The 7,500-nt window shown below is 48.8% G+C and overlaps 3 non-coding genes across 3 annotated transcripts in view; all 3 read right to left on the reverse strand.

The window, feature by feature from the left end:
• The window catches only part of LOC124338691, a 4,575-nt gene extending 4,214 nt beyond the window's left edge, over window positions 1-361 (reverse strand). Inside the window, exon 1 of the ribosomal RNA XR_006917937.1 lies at window positions 1-361. This exon is cut by the window's left edge and continues 4,214 nt beyond it. This is a non-coding gene — a ribosomal RNA (large subunit ribosomal RNA).
• A 636-nt stretch (window positions 362-997) lies between these two features.
• On the reverse strand, window positions 998-1,150 carry LOC124338705. The gene has a single exon (XR_006917947.1). It is a non-coding gene; the product is annotated as a 5.8S ribosomal RNA (ribosomal RNA).
• A 930-nt stretch (window positions 1,151-2,080) lies between these two features.
• LOC124338743 lies at window positions 2,081-4,374 on the reverse strand. Its single transcript, XR_006917984.1, has one exon. It is a non-coding gene; the product is annotated as a small subunit ribosomal RNA (ribosomal RNA).
• Between the last annotated feature and the right edge of the window lie 3,126 nt (window positions 4,375-7,500).

A 7,500-nucleotide genomic window follows, 5' to 3' on the forward strand; every position in this document is an offset into this window, starting at 1 on the left:
CGGTCTCGTGGCGATATTTAGCCTTAGAAGGAGTTTACCTCCCGCTTAGGGCTGCACGCTCAAGCAACCCGACTCTTGGGAAGGGATCCGATGCACGGTCTCGGCTCGTCTTATCTACGGGCCTGACACCCTCTGTGGGTTGCTCGCCCCGTTCATGGAGACTTGGACGATAGATACCGGACAGACGCGCACGATCCTCCCGAACACCACATTCCTCGGCACCCGCTCAACCGGGCGCGAGGTTCGGTGCTGGGCTCATCCCTGTTCGCTCGCCGCTACTAAGGGAATCCTTGTTAGTTTCTTTTCCTCCGCTTACTGATATGCTTAAGTTCAGCGGGTAGTCTCATCTAAACTGAGGTCAGAATGAATTGTTTGTTTTCAAAAGGAGACAACACTTTATCTAGCTCGGCAGACTTTGGCGTTTTAAAGCCGGGAAAGATTGAATAATTGCCGGTTCAAATTTTTTTTCGAAATAAAGCGAGTCTCTCGTTATTCGCAAAAATTAATTTACGAAAAGTGACAGGGCGTCCTGCGGCTTTTTGTATTGAAACAACGCGTCGTGCGCGAACCAAGCTTGCATAACGAGCGGTTAGAGTGAGTGATAATTCGCGGTGGTCGACACTTCGACACGCCCGGCGCACACACACAACTAAACTCGCGTTGAAGCGGTATATCGCGCACACGCAGCCGACACCTTGTTCGAGAAGATGTGTTTATTTCTAAATTTTTTTTGAGTTGGCTCAAAAATTTCCCATCTGTTTTGCCATCGAAAAAGGTTTCTTTTGAATAGAGAGGAAAAAAACAAAACAGGGCGAACCTTCTTTTATTTTTCCCCCTTTTTTGTATTTGAGGCATCGCGGACACTTAAGTCGCGCGGCACCCAGACGTTAGAGATTCGGGAGCTTTTATGCGGTCAGGCCGGGTGAAAAATAAATCTCGCCGCGACCCAACATGCAAAACCAAGACTGAAAAAATCTCTGTTCGTTCATCATTCGACCGACCCTCAGTCAGATGTGGCCCGAGCGAGAAGCTGGGCCGCCATTTACGTTCAAGATTTCGATGCTCCATGTGTTCTGCAGTTCGCATGGATTAGCGCACTTTGCTGCGCTCTTCATCGATCCACGAGCCTAGTGATCCACCGTTCAGGGTCGTATATAAAACGACATATTCGTTTTCTTCTCTCTTTTTCTCCAACCCGCCCAAGCAAATGAATGCGAGGGCGGAGAAAGAAAGCCAGAAAGAAAATGTTCCGATAAACACTCGTACTAGAATTTGGGTTTAGTGTGTTATTGTGATTTTGAATTCTTCCTACTTCATCGAGAGGGCGAAGGGCAAGCTTAAAAAACATTCGGTTTTCAACGGCATAGTGTCGGGCTTTGGAGTGTTAGTCTATGCGACGCACACGCACGCAACCACGAGTATCTACGGCCAAAAGAACGTCCAGAGCGTACCAAAAGTCTCACACTTTCGTCCCCCACCGAGAATCAAAATCCCGAAGACGAAGAGAAAAAAAAACAATTTCGATTGGGCGTATCCGCTTTAAACCACCGCGCATCAGAGCGCCTGATACCCGTTCAAAATCTTGATGTTTTTTTTCTGGCTCTCCATCCATCGAGTTTTTTTTTTCAAAGTGTTTGATTTAGGGACTAATAATATAAGACTTTATAAAATCTCCTTTATTGTTCCTTCGGTACTCGCGGCCCAGGCGGGCTATCGTATTCTTCACTCTACTAACGTCAACACTGTGAGCGCCGCTAAAGGTCGAATGAATCTATAGAGACATTCACCATCGAAGCAGAAAGAATTTGCTCACGGCCATAGACAAAATCGAAAGACTTTGTGTTTTTTTTGAGCCGAGAGGAAAGAAAAATCAATTTGAAAAGGCGAATCCGCTTTAAACCACCGCGCATCAGAGCGCCTGATACCCGTTCAAAATAAATGATTTTCTTCCGTCAACCCACACATAGTTCATACGATGTCTTACGCCGAAAGACTTTTGATGGGGTTTTTTTTGTTTTGCAACTTTTAGTTGTTTCGTGCTCAACCAAAGCCATATGCGCAAAACATTTGTCTTGTTCGTTTATGATCCTTCCGCAGGTTCACCTACGGAAACCTTGTTACGACTTTTACTTCCTCTAAAGGATCAAGTTCGACCATCTTTCAGTCTCGCCGTTGGTAGGCACCGCACGGGCAGAGATTGCTCCCCACTCGACGGCACCCCGACAAGCCCGTCCGAAGGCCTCACTAAATCATTCAATCGGTAGTAGCGACGGGCGGTGTGTACAAAGGGCAGGGACGTAATCGACGCGGGCTAGTGACCCGCGCCTACTAGGGATTCCTGGTTCATGGGGATCATTGCAGTCCCCAATCCCAACCACGAAGGAGGTTCAGCGGTTACCCGGTCCTTTCGGACAGGGAGAGTGAAACACGCTGATTCCTTCAGTGTAGCGCGCGTGCGGCCCAGGACATCTAAGGGCATCACAGACCTGTTATTGCTCACTGTCACGCGGCTGGACGCCGCTTGTCCCTCTAAGAAGACTGCGTGACGGACGCGAGAGCAGAAGGTATCGCCGGGGATGACGACGACCGAATAACAATAGAGCCAGCCCCCGCGAGACATTCCCGACAAAGCCCCGCCATACCTCATCCGCCAGGCAACCAACCCGTGAAGGCCGTACACCCGACGAACAAAGCACAACGAAACCAAGCCGAGAGATTGCCTCACTAAAGGAACCAGTCCCACCGAGACCCGAATCGCCGCCACCTGATCCCGACGCCTCCGTACTCCCTTCGGTTTCAATTGATAAAACCCGTCACCTATTTAGCAGGCTAGAGTCTCGTTCGTTATCGGAATTAACCAGACAAATCGCTCCACCAACTAAGAACGGCCATGCACCACCACCCACCGAATCAAGAAAGAGCTCTCAATCTGTCAATCCTTCCAGTGTCCGGGCCTGGTGAGGTTTCCCGTGTTGAGTCAAATTAAGCCGCAGGCTCCACTCCTGGTGGTGCCCTTCCGTCAATTCCTTTAAGTTTCAGCTTTGCAACCATACTTCCCCCGGAACCCAAAGACTTTGGTTTCCCGGAAGCTGCCCGTCGAGTCATTGGAGTAACTCCGACGGATTGCTGGTTGGCATCGTTTATGGTTAGAACTAGGGCGGTATCTGATCGCCTTCGAACCTCTAACTTTCGTTCTTGATCAAGGAAAACATTCTTGGCAAATGCCTTCGCTGTTGTTCGTCTTGCGGCGGTCCAAGAATTTCACCTCTGTCGCCGCAGTACGAATGCCCCCGTCCGTCTCTATTGACCATTACCTCGGGTCCAAAAGTAAAAGACCAGCAAAATCGGACCGAGGTCCTATTCCATCATTCCATGCTGCGATATTCAGGCGTTGGGATACACCTGCTTTGAGCACTCTAATTTGTTCAAAGTAAACGTTGCCGGCCGCCCGAGACACCCGGTGAAGGGCACCCCGAACGATTGACTGGGTGGAGCGAATCGAGTCAACTACGACCAAAATTAAAAAAGAACCCGAAAGAACTTTCCAACTCTGGCCGCAGATACAACAACGACGCACCGACCACCACTCCGGCGATGTTGTCCGACCGTGAAGAGAGTCGGGCTTTGACACCCGGGCTCCCAGAGCGTGAAACGCAACACCCTTGATTCAGAGCGGCGCCGCCCGGCCGAAGACAGACATCCGACTACGAGCTTTTTAACCGCAACAACTTTAATATACGCTATTGGAGCTGGAGTTACCGCGGCTGCTGGCACCAGACTTGCCCTCCAATGGTTCCTCGTTAAAGGATTTAAAGTGTACTCATTCCAATCACGGGGCCTCGGAAGAGTCCCGTATCGTTATTTTTCGTCACTACCTCCCCGTGCCGGGAGTGGGTAATTTGCGCGCCTGCTGCCTTCCTTGGATGTGGTAGCCGTTTCTCAGGCTCCCTCTCCGGAATCGAACCCCGATTCCCCGTTACCCGTTGCAACCATGGTAGGCGCGTAACCTACCATCGACAGTTGATAAGGCAGACATTTGAAAGATACGTCGCCGGCGCGAAGGCCGTGCGATCGGCGTGAAGTTATCCAGAGTCACCAAAATTGGTACGGTGCGCGAGCCCGAAAGCCCGGCCCCGACTGGTTTTGATCTAATAAAAGCACCTCTTCTGCGAGCCCGAAAGCCCGCAGTCGAGGCTCGAGTGCATGTATTAGCTCTAGAATTACCACAGTTATCCAAGTAGGATGGAGTGGATCTAAGGAACCATAACTGATTTATTGAGCCATTCGCGGTTTCGCCGTCTAGCGGCTTGTACTTAGACATGCATGGCTTAATCTTTGAGACAAGCATATGCTACTGGCAGGATCAACCAGGTATTTCGTGTATGTTTGTTTGATATGCATCCGGCGAGTTGCGGGTTTTTATTTCGCCCACGCATCACCAAACACACACCAAATCAACACGTTTTTTTTTTTCTTTTTCTTCGGAAACTAAAATTTTTGATCGCAACGCCTGGCGTGTCACAGCGAGTCCCAGTGAAGAGAAACACCGATCCGATCCGTTTGTTGGATTTTTTTCATTTCAATTTCCAAAGTCAAAGACCATTCAACGGTCTATGAGCCCAAAGTGAATCGGATTCATTCGACCGGTCTTGATATATTCATCAACTTTTTTCCCGTATTACGGTTTTCGACGGTCATATGTGGCGTGCTGTATGCTCATAAGTCAAGCCTGCTTTACTAAGCTGACAAGCATACATCTTTTAAATTTTTGTGGGCTCAGAGTTTTATTTTTATTTTTCCACCGCCGAGGCACACTCTCGCATCACCCCGCACGACACACACACACACACACACACCTCACCGCTCAACGGTCACACGAGGCAGAATTTTCCGCAAAGACTTTCGAAGAGAAAGAGAAAACTCGGAACAACCGCGGTCAGAGGCCAGCATAGAGGCATCGTATAGAAAGTCATGGGCGGAAAAAACAAATCATTTCAAGTCGAGACAAGCAACAAGACTACCCCTATAAAAGTGCGCAATTCTTTAAGAGTTCACCGAAGAATGACCGAGATCAAGTATGCACGAAACGAACATATTCCAAGGGCAGCTGAATAAGCGATTCTGCGCCGAAGCGCGAGAAAAGCAAGCGGTACACCGATGGGGATCGTTTTTTTTATCGTGTTAGATTCGTTGTTGTCAAGCAAGGATTCTCAAAATGTTTTTTGCATTGCACCCAAGTTTCGTACTGATTACTTGTCGCAGACCGGTGACTGTCAAAAAAAAATTTTTTACGTTTTTTCTTGAGAGGTCACTGCCTACACACAACTCCGGGCGGGCCGTACACTCACAGCCGTTTGAATTCTCCCTTCGTGTGTCATGGCCATAACTGAGCGTACATCTTACCGGGCGCCGAGTTGATCTGGCTTGTTCGATGAACGTTCGGGATACGTACAATCGATATAGCTCCAACCGTAACTCGTTTGTAATTACGCCGGCCATACTCAGCGGGCGCTCAGCTCAGCTCTCGATATCTTCCGTCGAAGGGAAGTTCGTAGTAAAAGAGAGTCAGAGTCGACGCCACATTTTGCGGTCCTCGCATCTCATCCGATTTTTGAATTTTTTAGATTTGCCATCACTTCCACCCAATTCTCTCGTATATTTCAATCTCTTGACTTTGTCCGACCGGGCCGTCTTCGCCCCCCTTCAACTCCGTCCATCTCCACTTCTGTGTTCCACACTACGAGCTTCCGTCAAACGGCAAAATGTGAAATATGCGCACGCCGCACGAAATAATTTAAAAGCGTTCTGTTTGGTGGCTTTTTTATTTTTATCTCTCGGCTCACACACACACACACATTTCCGCCTGAACGGTAATTTTTTTTGATACGGTGTCAAAAAGTGAAAAGACGCGCACCATTTTCTTTTCTCTTCCGTATCGTCGCTGACGGTAAACGCTGATGGTTATGATGCCGTAAGTTTGGAAGAAAGAATCTTTCCCGTCTTGTCTCGTTACGGTAAAATAACAAAGAACAAGCGTCCGATTTCTCTCACAGACGGCCACAGACAAACCACACGTGCCGAAGAAACGAAACGTCCGAAACCAAAAAAATGTTTGACGCGCGCACCTCTTCTGAACTTTTCGACCAAGAGTCGTTGGATCGAGTGACGAGCTTCTCAGCTGTCGCACCAATCGGTGAAGCGGGCGTTTGAATTCCCGTCCACATCGCGGTTCGGATATATTTTTACATATACCGACCATCGGAAATTTCGAAAACGGTTTTACCGAAGGAATGATATTTCACACACCGACAGCTCATCGAGTTCGTCTCCGTTCAACGGTTTTTTTTTTTAAGACTTTTTGATCGCATGGGGCTAAACTGGTTAGAGCAAAGCCGCGATCCAAGCAGTGAAAAAAAAACAAAGACAGTGCAAGCGCGATCGAACGGAATCGAAACTAAAATCATGTGAAGTGGCGGGCGGAAAGGAGCTCAGCTACGGTGGAAATGAAACTACAACTAACGCCGAACCGGACAACTTCCCATTCTGCGTCTTCGTTTCATTTCCCAAAGCTCCCCGTCGATACCAAAGTTTTTGCGTCGAAGCTACTAAAGAAATTTTGCGCTTTCCTTTTCGCCTCTTTCGCCTTCCCTTCGATATCTATCCAACCACCGGCTTCGACTTTATTTCTTTCACCCGTCTATTCGCCCGATAGTCGACGGTCGGCCATTCTTTGGTATCGGCCAGGCGGACTAACAAGAAGTAAGACTCGTTTGAAAAATTTGGACCGGGCTTTACAATCGCTGCTTGTCGTAATGTCGCAAATTTGAAAAAAATTTTCAATTCGAGAAACCAAACTATTCGACACTTCGAAAATTTTTGGGACTCTGAAAATTTTTCCGAGTTTAGGAATCGAGACCTCTTCTATACTAAGGAAAACCACTAATGTTCCGCCGCATAATGTCTCCGTTTTCCGGCTCATTTTTAGCGATTGGACGGGGACATTGCCCCATCCAACCGCCAGCCGACTTTCAGGAACCGTCGATTTCAAAGTTGGGACTTAGAAAATTTTCGACGAGTGGGAATTTTTTACGGTCGCAAGTCATCACGACACGCCCGACCAACCCATTTGAGAGCCGCCACGCCTCGACGGTGTGACGGCTTTTTTTCGAATCGACGGGTCTCGCTCACTCCTCTCTCGCGCCGACCAGAGGCCGGGCGAGAGAGTCGTTGCCAAACACCGTCGTCGGAAATGGGAGAATTTGAGTGGGAATTTTTTACGGTCGCGAGTCATCACGACACGCCCGACCAACCCACTTGAGAGCCGCCACGCCTCGACGGTGTGACGGCTTCTCTTTTCGAATCGACGGGTCTCGCTCACTCCTCTCTCGCGCCGACCAGTGGCCGGGCGAGAGAGTCGTTGCCAAACACCGTCGTCGGAAATCGAGAAATTTTCATTTCCATTTCCATTTTTTTCATCGGCCTTTATACGTCCAAGTCCCG

The sequence above is a fragment of the Daphnia pulicaria genome, chromosome 4 (assembly GCF_021234035.1).
Source record: "Daphnia pulicaria isolate SC F1-1A chromosome 4, SC_F0-13Bv2, whole genome shotgun sequence".
NCBI classification, from domain to species: Eukaryota; Metazoa; Arthropoda; class Branchiopoda; order Diplostraca; family Daphniidae; genus Daphnia; species Daphnia pulicaria.